Source organism: Schistocerca gregaria, chromosome 3 (genome assembly GCF_023897955.1).
Source record: "Schistocerca gregaria isolate iqSchGreg1 chromosome 3, iqSchGreg1.2, whole genome shotgun sequence".
Lineage (NCBI taxonomy): Eukaryota > Metazoa > Arthropoda > Insecta > Orthoptera > Acrididae > Schistocerca > Schistocerca gregaria.
In genome coordinates, this window is record NC_064922.1 from 606,166,427 (window position 1) to 606,181,855 (window position 15,429).

Here is a 15,429-nt window from a genome sequence, read left to right on the forward strand (position 1 = left end):
AGACAACTGACACACAGAACTTTGGAACGAAACCCAGAACATGTATACCTCTCATTCGTAAGCTCTTATAAAAATAGTCCACATATTCAGAATACATAATAGTCTACAACATACTTTCCCAAATAAGACACACACACACACACACACACACACACACACACACACACACACACATACGCTCATCACATACACCAAACACTATATGAATGAATTGCAGAGATTTTTACAAACGCAACAGTTAACACATCAATGCATACTATAATAACAATTACTTCAAATCAGCATTAGCTACCCACGCTATTGTTGACACGTCAGCAAATATATTGAAACGGTCTTCATATATTACATGAAATGGACAAAGGATAAGAGAAGAATTTATATAAAGAACTTGACGTATTCATAAATGGCACAAAATATAGAAACGAGTTCCTGAATGACACGCTAGAAAGCAATAATGTCATTTTTTAAAACATTCTTCATAGTCAGATACTTGCTTTCAGTAACAAATTAAACAGTTGTGTATTTCTTGAACTCTTCTTTCAGAAATGTCTTGATATGAAATATATTTTCTTGTGATTTCTGGGAGAAAAAAGCAAATTATTTTGCACTAGTACCTATCGTATTGTAGTTCAAGTGTGATTTAATTCTTTCAGAATGTAACTTTCACTTTGATTCGAGTGTGCACCGTTTTGAAAATTCCTAGCACACAAAAACTGTATGTCAGACTGGGGTTAGAAACCGGAGTTTTCAAGTGAAGTTCCGGGTTCGAGACCTATCGCTTTAATCTGCTTGCAAATTTTATAACAACACGTGTTAAGTACAGCATCTTATCAGCAAATCTCTGATTACAGCAAAAGAGCTCTGTGGAAGTTAAAGCGATGTTATCGTTTTCGTATGGTGTGTCAAAAACTGGAATACATGCTCACATCATACGTAAGTAATAAGTTTTTGCACTTAATATTTGTGATGTAAAATTTAAAAAAAATTGATCGTGACTCATAAAACATTTTTTTGCATAGCGTTGCTACCTAACTTCACTGACAAACCCAACAAAATAAAAATATCCCATCTGTGGCATAAGAAATCATAATGTATGGTTAATAGATTGGCGCTTGATGGTAGCAGGTTGTTGCCGATACACGTCGTCACTAAGCAAAAATTGGTATTAGACGTGAATGAAGCATCAGAGTGTGTTCTGTATAAAATTCCTAAGACGGTCGCTGACCTCATTCAGATCTATATAAAATGCATAAATTTCAGTACAAAATTTCTAAAATCTCATTTACCGTTTTATATTTGCCTTTTAGTTCAGCGCCCGAAGACGGTTACGGTAAACCTGTACTTTACGCTATTGATCTGAATCAGTGACTCACCATCAGTGTTTGGATTTTGAAGAGAATTCACTTAATCTCGTCATCTGAGTCACTATATTAGTAAAAGAACAATAGGCAAAGGTAAAATCGCCACATCTTATTACTGAACAGGATTCGCTAGAGCGCTAGAGTCATATTCGCTCGAAGAAGAATAAAAAATGATGCTGTTGTAGCCCGTTATCAGTTAATACAGTTGTAAATTTTTTTGGGGAAATCAAAACTGATAAGTTTTTGGTTGAATCCTGTCATGTATAGGAGTCGCACTGAAAAGCAAAGGAAGACTGGTTATTGGCACATTTCTTTAGTGACCTAGCGAAATTAATAGAATGCAAAAGCCACTGGTACTTCAATGGTGGTAGTTTGGCGGACCAGCATTTCCTTTTTGATATGCTTATGTTATGGAGGGGATGAAGATACTATTGAAATAGCTGACGCGGGATCTTTGAATACTTACTGCTCATTACAAGTACGGATAGTGCTGGTCCCATGACTGTTTTTCTGTAGTATTACTGGAAGGAGTGAAATGATCAGAGAAATATGAGTGTTTCCGATGTGGTGAAAATATACAGTAGTGGCAAAATTTAAAATTCATTCTTTGAGGAAATAATGTATAATTTATTTAATCATGTCGAATAACAGTATTCCTGAAAAATGTGATTTATTTTCTTCATTGTTATGCCACTCTCATCATCACATGTCGGCGGGGTGGGCTGCGAGCGATAATTCAACCCTCTCTTCAGCCAAGGGTCAAGTAGAACAAACCAGAAAAAACATTAAGATGAAGGTTTCACAAGTGAAACAATTTTTAAAGGTGAAATTAATGGAAGATTTTATATGTAAGGAACATGGTTTTCTTCGATAAGAGTAGGCTTGAAACATTAAGCGCTATGCAGAACACTGATTTTAGGCAGATAGCGTTAAGGGCTGGAAAGAAAGCCAATGTGCACTCGATGTGGCTGTCGGGGGGGTATCACCCGAGATGTGGAGGAGGCCTTGCCTGCGGCAATCTAGCATGCAGAATGCAGTCGTCAGCAAATTGTTGCTCACGTCGGCACCAACGACGCCCGTCGCATGATTTTTGAGGCGATCCTGTTCGTACAGGTGGCTGGCGGAGGTGGTTAAGACTGCTGACTTCGCGCGGGGTTCAAGCAGAGCTCGCAATTTTGCAGCGCTGTTCTCAGAGTTGATCGGGGTCCTTTGGTCTGGAGCCGAGTGGACGTTGTTGTTGTTGTTGTTTTTTTTTATGATGGTGGTGATGATGATCGGCCGATTGGAGGGTCTCGACCAAAGCCTTCGTCGACTCTGTGACGGTCTTTGCTGCGGATTTCTAGACCCGCGTTATCGTGTGGGGATTTGTAGGACTACCTTTCATAGGTCAGGGCTTCATTACACAAAGGAAGCAGCTACTCAGATAGCAGAGTACTTGTAGAGTGCATATGAAGGTGTTTTAGGCTAGGCAGTAGTCTGAGGTGCTCTGACGAACACTTGCCAGTCGACATGTAGCAACGGGAGTCAAACGGCGTTCAGAATGGAGACACTTCGACTGTCATAATTTTATCAGTAAATTGTCGAAGTATTCGTAACAAAGTTCCCGAAGTTACTGCTCTCCAGGAAAGTTCTCACCCTCAAATTATTCTGGAGACTGAGAGCTGAGATATTTAGCGAGTCGTGGAACGTATATCGGACAGACAGACTAGAAACTATGGAAGGCGGAGTGTTCATTGACAAAAATATGGTCTCTGGTAAGGTCGAAGTTGAGTGTGACAATCATGTTATGTGGTCGCGTATAACTGGTATAGATGAAAGCAAGGTGATTGATGGGTGTTTTTACCTTCCACCCTATTCTGCTGTGACAGTTCTAGTTATTCAAAAAAAAAAAAAAAATCTAGGTCCAATAGCGCGTAAATCACCAGATCATGCACTACTAGTTGGAGGCTATCGATTATAGACTGAGATGTCTATGGATTCATTGCTTGGGGTTACAGACAAACAATCATGCGAAATACTTTTGAATGAGTTTTCTGAGAACTGTCTTGAGCAGCTAGCTCGTCAGCCCACACGCAATGGAAATGTCTTAGATCTTGAAGCTACAAATAGGCCGGACTTTATCGCCAGTATGAGTATAGAAACGGGGATTATCGAACATGATGTCATTACAGCAACTATTATTACGAAAATTAATAAATCAGACAAGAAGGCTAGGAGAGTGTTCCTGCTAAGAAGAGCAGATAAGCAGTTATTAGTATCTCACTTAGACAGTGAATTGGGATCACTTAGTTCCACTAAGCTTATGGGCAAAGTTTAAGCAAATTGTGAATCGTGAAATGGAGAATTTTGAGCCTCGTAAGTGGAAAAGGATGGAAAAGACCCACCATGGTTTAATAATGAAATTCGGAGGACGTTGAGGAAGCAGAGGCTGTTGAACTCTCGGTTCAAAAGCGGACGCACAAATGACGACAAGCGAAAGCTAGAAGAGATTCGGCTGTCTGTGAAAAGATATACCGGGTCACACCTTAGCAAAATATCTGGCAGAGAACCAGACGAAATTATGGTCTTACGTAAAATCGCTAAGCGGGTCTATGGCTTCCATTCAGTCCCTTGTTGATCAGTTCAAAAAAATGGTTCAAATGGCTCTGAGCACTATGAGACTTAACATCTGTGCTCATCAGTTCCCTAGAACTTAGAACTACTTAAACGTAACTAACCTACGGATATCACACACATCCATGCCCGAGGCAGGATTCGAACCTGTGACCGTAGCAGTCACGCGGTTCCGGACTGAGCGCCTTAACCGCGAGACCACCGCGGCCGGCTGTTGATCAGTTTGGAGTGGTAATTGAAGATAGCAAAACGGAAGTCGAAGTTTCAAATTTCACGTTCAAGAAGTCGTTCGGCAGGAGAATCGTACAAACATACCGCCATTTGACCATCTGACAGATTTCCGTACGGACGACACGGTAATAAGCATCCCTGGGACAGAGAAACAACTGAATGATTTGAAAGCAAATAAATCACCAGCTCCTGATGGCATGCTAGTTCGGTTTTACGAAGAGTACTCTACGGCATTGACCCCTTACCTACCTTCCATTTACCGTGAATATCTCGCCCAGCATGACATCCCAAGCGACTGGAAAAAGGCACAGGCGTCTCCAGTATATAAGAAGGGTAAAAGAACGAACCCGCAAAATTACAGACCAACATCCCTAACTTCTGTTTGCTGCAGAATACTTGAATATATTCTCAGTTCGAATGCAATACACTTTTTTGAGACTGAGAAGCTTATGCCCACGATTCAGCATGGTTTTAGAAAGCATCGCTCTTGCGCAACTCTGCTTGTCCGTTTCTCAACTGATATACTGCGAAGTATGGATGAAGATCAACAGGCACATTCCCTATTTCTAGATTTCTGAAAAGCATTTGACACGTTGCCCATTGCATGCTGTTAACGAAGGTACGAGCATATGGAATAAGTTCGCAGATCCGTGAGTGACTTGACGACTTCGTAAATAATGTAACCCATTATGTTGCCCTCAACGCCAAGTGTTCATCAGAGACAAGGGTATCGTCAGGAATGCTCCAGGGAAGTTTGATAGGACCGCTGTTGTTCTCTATATACATAAATGATTTTTGGCGGACGGGGGGGAGGGGGTAGGGGAGGGTAGGGAGGGAGGAGGGCAGCAGCAATCTGCGGTTGCTTACTGATGATGCTGCGGTGTACGATGAGGTGTCGAAGTGGAGTGACTGTAGGAAGATGCAAGACCACTTACACAAAATTTCCAGTTGATGTGAAGAATGGCAGCTAACCATAAATGTAGAAAAATGTTATTGCGGATGAATAAGAAGATCAAACCTGTAATGTTCGGATACAGTATTACTAGTGACCGCCGGCCGCTGTGGCCGAGCGGTTCTAGGCGCTTCAGTCCAGAACCGCGCTGCTGCTACTGTCGCAGGTTCGAATCCTGCCTCGGATATGGATATGTGTGATGTCTTTGGTTTAGTTAGGTTTAAGTAGTTCTAAGTCTAGGGGACTGATGACCTCAGATGTTAAGCCCCATAGTGCTTGGGGCCATTTGAACTAATGTCCAGCTTGACATAGTCAAGTCGCTTAAATATCTGGGCGTAACGTTGCAAAGCAATATGAGATGGAATGATCATGTGGTAAGGCGAATGGTCGACTTTGGTTTATTGGGAGAATTCTAAGAAAGATGAATTCTCCTGTAAAGGGGAACGTATATAGGACGCTGGTGCGATCTATTCTTGAGTACTGTTCGAGTGTTTGCAACCCGTACCAGGTCGGATTGAAGGAAGAAATCGAAGAAATTCAGAGCCGCACTGTTAGATTTGCTACCGGTAGGTTCGAACAACACGCAAGTGTTACGGAGATGTTTCAGGGACTCAAATGAGAATCCCTGGAGGGAAGGCGGCGTTCTTTTCGAGAAATACGACTGAGAAAATTTAAAGAACCGGCATTTGAAGCTGACTACCGAACGATTCTATTGCCGCCAGATACACTGCACGTAAGGACTAGGAAGATAAGATACAAGAAATTGGGGCTCATACGGCGGCATATAGACAGTCGTTTTTCTCTCGCTCTATCTGCAGTGGAACAGAAAAGAAAATGTCTAGTAGTGATACAAGGCACATTCAGCCACGCATCGTACTGTGGCTTGAAAGGTATCACTGTAGATGTAGATCTTAAAAGGAGATACTTCACTGTGACTAAGACAAGAAGGACTTGCCTTCGGAAAGACCTCTGATGCTGCAGAGGGAAAGCTTGGACGTTGAGGAGGGGAGGAGATTTGGGATATAAGAACGGAGGATTGATGCCTAATATGGAGGAATCGTGAGTTTGTCAACGGAGGGAAGTGTGTGTGTGTGTGGGGGGGGGGGGGGGGTACAAATTGTAGACGGAGACGAAGGGATGAATACAGTAAGCAGAATCAAATGGATGTCGGCTGCGGTAGTAGAGATGAAGAAGTTTGCACAGAATAGAGTCGGACTGAAGACCCCAGCAACAAATGTCAGAAAGAGGGGCAAAGAGGAGGGAATTAATATAAGACACTGAAGAAATGCAGCGACGGCCAAATTATTATTCCTGCAGTTACTATCCATCTGCCTGCCATTAAGGCGTCGTCTCGGTGTTTTCTCATCTGCTGGAATACAATAAAGACCCTCCTTCTTCCATCTACGTTCTATTACCCTGGTTAAAATTTTCGCATTTCATTCGCCAGACAGACATAATTACGTTTTCCAGTGCAGTATGTTGTATGATTCATTGTATATTTTCCTGTGACGCCTATTACTTCAGATGTGCAACCTCATTTCTTGAATATTTCTGTATAAAATGTCCGCATCTTCCCGCCACGAGTCAATCCTTGAAATATACACTGATTACAAACGTCCAGTGTTAGACGCGCCCATATCGAATACCTTATTTAGTTACCTGAAGCATTCTAAATCGTTGTTACACTCCTACATTTATTTCAGTGTCAATCAATCCATGTTCTTTAACCGCTCTAAATAAGAAGCTTGTCAATTAGTGCCATGATTTCCTTGATAATCTGAGATGTTTTCTATTCAACGTATTTCTCAAAAATTATTTAAGGCTCATTATAATTAATTTTGAGTGACGGTGTAGGTTATCTGTGCTGATATATATTCAGATTTGAAATGGCTGTTCAGTGGAATTAAAAGAGCCGATAAATGAATTTGAAAGAGGAAGCCGCCTGGTAGAATTTTGCACAGAGCATAACTTAATCATAGCTAACATTTGGTTCAAGAAGCATGAAAGAAGGTTGTATACATGGAAGAAGCCAGGAGACACTAAAAGATATCAGATAGATTATATAATGGTAAGACAGAGATTTAGGTACCAGGTTTTAAATTGTAAGACATTTCCAGGGGCAGGTGTCGACTCTGACCACAGTATATTGGTTATGAACTGTAGATTAAAACTGAAGAAACTGCAAAAAGGTATGAATTTAAGGAGATGGGACCTGGAAAAACTGAAAGAACCAGAGGTTGTACAAAGTTTCAGGGAGAGCATAAGGGAACAATTGACAGGAATGGCGGAAAGAAATACAGTATAAGAGGAATGGGGTAACAGAAGAAATATTGAATTTAATTGATGAAAAGAGAAGATGTAAAAATGCAGTAAATGAAGCAGGCAAAAAGGAACACAAACGTCTCAAAAATGATATCGACAGGAAGTGCAAAATGGCTAAGCAGGGATGGCTAGAGGACAAATGTAAGGATGTAAAGGCTTATCTCACTAGGGGTGAGATAGATACTGCCTGCAGGAAAATTAAAGAGACCTTTGGAGAAAAGAGAACCACTTGTATGGATATCAAGAGCTCAGACGGAAACACAATTCTAAGCAAAGAAGGGAAAGCAGAAAGGTGGAAGGAGTATATAGAGGGTCTATACAAGGGAGATGTACTTGAGGACAATACTATGGAAATGGAAGACGAAGTAGATGAAGATGAAATGCGAGATACGATACTGGGTGAAGAGTTTGACAGAGTACTGAAAGACCTGAGTCGAAACAAGGCCCCTGGAGTAGACAACATTCCATTAGAACAACTGACGGCCTTGGGAGAGCTAGTCCTGACATAATTCTACCATCTGGTGAGCAATATGTATGAGACACACGAAATTCCCTCAGACTTCAAGAAGAATATAATAATTCCAATCCCACAGAAAGCAGGTGTCCACAGATGTGAAAATTACCAAACTATCAGTTTAATAAGTCACAGCTGCAAAATACTAACACGAATTCTTAACAGACGAATGGAAAAACTAGTAGAAGCCGACGTTGGGGATGATCAGTTTGGATTCCATAGAAATATTGGAACACGTGAGGCCATACTGACCCTACGGCTTATCTTAGAAGCTAGAGTAAGGAAAGGCAAATCAATGTTTCTAGCATTTGTAGACTTACAGAAAGCTTTTGACAATGTTGACTGGAATAGTCTCTTTCAAATTTTGAAGGTGGCAGAGGTAAAATACAAGGAGCGAAGGCTATTTACAATTTGTACTGAAACCACATGGCAGTTATAAGAGTTGAGGGACATGAAAGGGAAGCAGTGGTTGGGAAGAGAGTGGGACAGGGTTGTAGCCTTTCCCTGAGTCTATTCAATCTGTATATTGAGCAACCAATAAAGGAAGCAAATGAAACATTCGGAGTAGGTATTAAAATACATGGAGAAGAAATAAAAAATTTGAGGCTCGTCGATGACATTGTAATTCTGTCAGAGACAACAAAGGACTTGGAAGAGCAATTGAACGGAATGGACAGTGTCTTGAAAGGAGAATATAAGATGAAAACCAACAAAAGCAAAACGAGGATAATGGAATGTAGTCGGGTGATGCTGAGGGAATTAGATTAGGAAATGAGACACTTAAAGTAGTAAAGGAGTTTTGCTATTTGGGGAGCAAAATAACTGATGATGGTCGAAGAAGAGAGGATATAAAATGTAGACTGGCAATGGCAAGGAAAGCGTTTCTGAAGAAGAGAAATTTGTTAACATCGAGTATAGATTTTAGTGTCAGGAAGTCGTTTCTGAAAGTATTTGTATGGAGTATAGTCATGTATGGAAGTGAAACATGGACGATAAATAGTTTAGATAAGAAGAGAATAGAAGCTTTCGAAATGTGGTGCTACAGAAGAATGCTGAAGATGAGATGGGTGGATCACATAACTAATGAGGAGGTGCTGAATAGGATTGGAGAGAAGAGAAGTTTGTGGCACAACTTGACTAGAAGAAAGAATCGGTTGGTAGAACATGTTCTGAGGCATCAAGGGATCACCAGTTTAGCATTGGAGGGCAGCGTGGAGGGTAAAAATCGTAGATGGAGACCAAAAGCTGAATACACTTAACAGATTCAGAAGGATGTAGGTTGCAGTTGGTACTGGGAGATGAAGAAACTTGCACAGGATAGAGGAGCATGGAGAGCTGCATCAAACCAGTCTCAGGACTGAAGACCACAACAACAACAAATGAGGAAACAGTATCCTTAATATTTTGGATTCATGTACGTATACTGTAACATGGTTTATAATTACCCTTTTAAAAAAATGTATATTCCCTGTTTTCTGTTGCGAATAACAGTCTTGCAGTGTCGTAGCCCTCAGCAGCCTCGCTTCTATAGTGGACATGAGTTTTTTCGTTACGTCAACACAACGAGAACGGTGTTGTACCACATAATGTACCTCAGATATGAATTTTTTGGCACTACAAAAAGCTGCACCGTTAATTCATCAAAGCGCATGTATGATTATTTGTAATTATGTTCAGTAAACATTTAAATGTATCTTTCAAAACAACATCGAATTTTCATTATCAATGCTGACATTATTCCTATTGCTTCATCTACCCAAATATTGCATTTTTCTAGCTCTTTGTCCTTCAGTCTGACCCCTTAGCGATCTCCTTCTAGGCATAGCCTAAAAAAATATAGTTTCAATGCATAATGGAAGTCGGATGTCGTGGTTATTAAAAATGAAGAAATAAAAAATAAACTTGCTTCAAATTTTCTGTTGCGCCGTCAAATTAGCACAGTTACCTCCACGGAAATGTAAGTGAAATAACGACGTAAATATATAACGTTATTTACAGACATAGTTACTACAATATTTTGATTTGCAGTATTGACATCATCGACCTAGCAGTTATAGCATTGTTGCGTGTTACCATAAATTTAACGATGTGGACATGAAAGTCTATAGAATGCGATTTCATGAAGCATTGTTACTTTCCTGTGTCATTTCCACCATAGCACCTAATGGGTAAGCAAAGCAGAAGTTGGTAGCAATTCCGTTCTCTATCTTCGCCAATTGGCTCGATCGGAGATGGTTGCTACGGTGTTGTGAGACTCCGCCAAAGAAGTGTATGCGAGCCAGTACAGTTTGACAGATCTATGTGGACAGCGAGGCGAGGGAAAGTTGGACAATTGGATGCCCCAACATTCAACGACCAGCTAACCAGGTATAGAAATGGAGACTGTTACTAAGACTGCAGAAATGGCGTAGATTCTAAGAGTACAAATATCGACAGCTATACCTAAGTGACAAGGAACTGTAGGATGCTTAGTTTCTAGTATTCTGTCTACATTATATCTATATAATCTGAAGCTCTCTTAAAGCAGTTTCTTGTGGTAGAAATGCTCTCTCTGTGATTCTTGTCCTTGGAACCTACATGCACGCAGGATATGCTAATTTTGCGAATTTTCATCAAATAATAACAATTTATGAAACAGTGCTACAGCCACATGCGAGGGCTTAAATGGAAGCCATTGAGAAGTGCCTTCATTTTCCCACAGCACCAACACTACCCACTTCCAGACTCATCTTCCACAGGCTGACGATTACATTTATTTGTTACAAGCAATTTAGCATATAGGTTAATTTAAAGGTCACTCCACGAACAAAAAACAGCGTCTAGTAGGCTCACGATATTTCTAAGACAATGTAATGAAATATTCATATTTATCAAGATTCAAAAGCATTTAGCATCAAGGCAAGTTTACCATTTAAACAATTGTCATAATTCAAAAACGTCGCACGATTCTCAAAAACTAACTGCGGCAGTGAAATCAGAAGGAAAACAGTCCACATTAATGAGCCACATGTATTCTTTCTGTAAATTATTGTATCATTTTCTATGACAGGATATCTGTCGTAGTTTAGAAAATTTATAATAAAGGATTTTAGATAGTTTGAATCGTAAAAGAGTGAGCGACATATCATATCCATCACAACACCATCGGGCTTGAAAGAGACTATTTTCATGTTCATTTTGTTAAACAATAATTGATATATTGACATGCAGTAAGATGGCTCTGTTAGATCGTGGAGTGATGGGGAAGTGATTTACAATGTTTGTGAGGAAGCAAGGTATAGAGGCAGCTGGAGTTGTATTCCCACTTGCACTGCACTATGTGATGAAAGTACTGTGACATGAGCGGCGCTATGCTTCGCGCATAGAATATTTTGCCACAACAGTTGGTGGCGGATTTAGTTGAATATTGGTGAAAATTTAATAATTCTTCGAGTATAAACAATTAATAAAAGTCACCAAGAGAGATTAGGTGGACTTTTAATTGACTAAGGCGTTCTCGATTTAATGAGTGCAGGTGGATTCACGCCAATGAATTTTAAGACTATATGGGATTAAAAAAATAAAGATGCTAATATATAAGCTATTGCCAGTGAAAGTAATTTTAGTATGGGTTGCCATTAGCCACACAATATTTTATTGCTTGAGCTTACTGAACAATAAAATCCACTGTTCATTTAAACATCAACGTTCATTTAAACTTCCAGTGTTCATTTTAACATTTCGACGAAATTTATCGTCAATATCTTGTTATTTTGGTGAGAACTAAAGGTCAGAAAGAGTGTAAGTTTTGATAAGACACATGTCATCAGGCATACGATTAGGGATTTCGATAATTCAGCACGTGCAACTTGGGTATGAGCCTGTCTCCTGTGCTGTCATAATATTCAATCCGATGGCAAATGATTTCAACAGCAAAATAACTCAAACACTTTTATAATCATAATAGAAGGAGACTTATGTGTGTCGACGAGAGATATGAACGAGCTGTTTCAATCTCCAGATACAATCGTGGAAAGAAGTAAAAGGAACCAAATTACAGATAATAATATAACTAATGCCAAGGACTTTTGTTTATAGCAGAAACCATCAGAAATCGCCAGAGGCTGTACCAGACAACCTCAGGGGACATCATCTGGTTCGTATTGACAATCTGTGCTGCGTAAATAAAAGAGGAATACGCCTTATTCACTTGATGACATTAATAAAACAGCTCTGCTGGTCCCATTATAGCTAAATATAAAATTCACAATGGAACATGAGGGCAGCAAAAGCATAAATTTCCTGGATCTCAAAATCACCAACCACCAACAGAAACATAAGTTTAGCCAAAACAATTGGCAATTTAGACAGGCAAATACGCAAAAGACAACAAATGACCACTCTGTGAAAAAGAGAAAAAGAGAAAATATTTGCCAGTATCCCATACCTGGGTGCCACATCACAAAAAGTCGCTAACCTTTAAAAAAAATGTAACAGTTGCCGTGTGAACTAAAATAAGTTAGGAAACTTACTCGTCCATAGCCTAAGTTCAAATACACAAAATTTCAACAACACTGGAGTGTGAAAATTATCATGCCCTAGTTGTCCTGCCTACTATGTATGGAAAACACGCAGAAACTTCAAAACCCGTTTCAAAGAACCCGTAAATGTTTTCAGGCTCAACCACAGCAAAAAATCAGTTATTGTACAACATAAGTTGGAAACGAGACATATCGTAAACAAACATTTTGGTAGTACTGCATAATGAAGCCAATGATAAGGCACTAAATCTGTTAGAACAACTGGAGACATAGCTTCAAAAAATTAACGATTATATTAAATGACAAACAGATCTCGCAAGCCACAGTTATTTCAGTGGTTTTAAAGACCTATTCCAAAGTTATTCCCTGGATGTATCAATTGTTTAATAGTTCGATCTCTGGCACTTCGAATAAGTTCATCTTTGATCACACCAACTACAGCAACATCTGTGAAGTGTTTACAAAAATGTAGTGATGGCCTAAACTGCGATTTTCCGATATCAGTGATATCTGTGAATGCTACTTTTCAGTATCTGTTGTTCTTAACTCTGATTTGTCGCAGTTAAGAGTCGCAGTTAAGGCCCCTAGGTCGCGTATCCCTCCGCCACTGCTATTTCCGCGATTTCTGCGACTTCTGCTACTTCCGCGATTTCTGCGACTTCTGCTACTTCTGCGATTTCTGTGACTCCTGCGATTTCTGCGACTTACCACCACATGAAAAAGTTACATCTGTCCACACAGAAAATTGCATCTCAACAAACCTATCATTGGTAAGTATGTTTTATATTTTTTCTTCCGTTAGCTTTAATTTTGTATTAAAGAAACAACTGTGAAAATATTAATAGTGTAGTTAATATGTATGTAGCCATACAGTAGAGTAGTAGTTTGTGTTTAGAAAATGAATTCTAACATATTGTTATGTTCACAGGTACCCGAACTACATTTCAGTCACTCGGTAAAGTGATAACTCAAAATATCATTGTCAACAGATCTGGAGAAATTGCCACTGCGTCTTTAGACCGTTTTCGCCAGACGAGAGGTTAGTTTCTAAGTGTTTCGATGGACTTAATTACTTCAGTGAGATCGTAATTGCAAATGTGAAATATACCCCATTGAGTGGCTTTCATTGTAGCAAATATTAGCAATCTACTTTGTCAATTATATTGCTTGTAATTAGTGGCAGCAAAAATTGTTTAATAATCCTTGTGATTTTGCAGACCCAGTTCTGACTCTGATTACTGGTTGCTGTATGTATCTATCCACATCAAGGCTGTTGAGAGAGACTCGTGAAGATTCAAGACAGCTCTTAGAAGATTTTGCAGTATAAAAGTGACATAATTGTGAAATAAGTGTGCAGATGAGTGATTAAACTGTGTTTTATTGAAGTTGTTGTGCGATTTTAAAGGAATAATAAATGTTAAATACAGTAAGTGAATAATGAAAATCTCATTTTCCACATGTTTAAGCCGTCCTGTACCCATAATTTTCCGCCACTTATTTACTGGTAAACACTTGTTGTAGAGTGACATGCTCTCCCCCCCCCCCCCCCCCCCCTTCTCCACAGTGTTGGTGTGACACTGAGACACTGACCTGTAACATATCCCAAAGTCTACAATATGCATTTTGAGGCTGTTGGTATGAAAGCGGGAAGTACAGATCTTCCAGTTAAATCAGGAATAGCTTAAGTGCATTACTTGAAAGTACCACAGAAAAAGCATACTTATATAGGTGGTAGTAGCGTCGGCAAAAAGTTCTTGTGTGTGAAATTGCCATGTAGAACATCAGGTGTAAAACTTTTATCCCGAGTCTTGAACTGTGTTGGAACAAAAGTGAGGCATTCATATGACTCAATAATACTGTTTTCATTTCACTATACGTATACAGATATTTGAGTTCTGCTGTGTTAACATTGCAAAGACTTGTAGGCATGTGGAGTATTAACCAAAACTGTCATATTGGAAGCAGAATCAAATACATTTGTTATGTTACTTGATATTTTCAGGAGAAAAAGGCAATGTTGCTCCTTATTAATATAATACATTCTTACTCACAGCTGTGTTTGACCAACCATAACTGAGGCTGAATATGTATGTCATCATATAATGTGAAGGGCTTATTTCAGTAGTGGTACAAGTCCATTACCTCCACTTTTCTGTATATAATGCTTCTGAAATTAATAATCCAAACAAACATAAATAAATCTCTAAAATAAATAAATAAATAAATCTCTAGCAAGAAGCCATATGCTTGAATATTTCTGGTATCTCAACTGCAGATTTTTCAGCACTCAATTAACTTTACGACTCTGTATCTCAAAATGAACAAAAATGGACTTGTTCCACTAATGAAATAAGTCCTTCATATGCACACACAGCACTCTGACCTCGTGAGGCACAAGGCTCTCATAACGAAGTACGTACGTCGGTCAACAGATGGCACTAGGAGAAGAATGTTTACTGCGCTTTTTAGTTGCTACTTGCGACTCTTAGTTGCGATTTGTCACGGAAATCACAGTTGGACTCTACTGCGAATCGCAGAGACGAGCGTAGTACAAACTTTGGCCAACAGATGCCACTGTTAAGCGCGCTTTTTAGTTGCTACTTGCGACTCTTAGTTGCGACTTGTCATTGAAATCGCAGAAAGCAGTGCTAAATTCGACCAACAGATGGCTCACATCTTTGAATGTGAATACTACTTGTGACTGCTAACTGTGACTGAAATCGCAGTTAGATTCTGTAAAGTTGTTATTGTGATATCTGTGACTTCTCAGTCACTGTGATTTCTAACAGATACACGATTTCCTGCCCACCACTACAAAAATGTGTGAAGTGATAATGCATGAGAACAGTATGGATAAACTAATGTATGATGGTGTTTTCCATTGTTTCTTTCATATTTTATGCATTTGATTCACAA

General features: G+C 39.4%; 1 long non-coding RNA gene across 1 annotated transcript; it reads left to right on the forward strand.

Moving 5' to 3' along the window:
• Positions 1-12,964: 12,964 nt before the first annotated feature.
• LOC126355172 (uncharacterized) lies at positions 12,965-13,935 on the forward strand. Its single transcript, XR_007565471.1, has 3 exons — positions 12,965-13,283; positions 13,442-13,552; positions 13,731-13,935. It is a non-coding gene; the product is annotated as an uncharacterized LOC126355172 (long non-coding RNA).
• Positions 13,936-15,429: the final 1,494 nt, after the last annotated feature.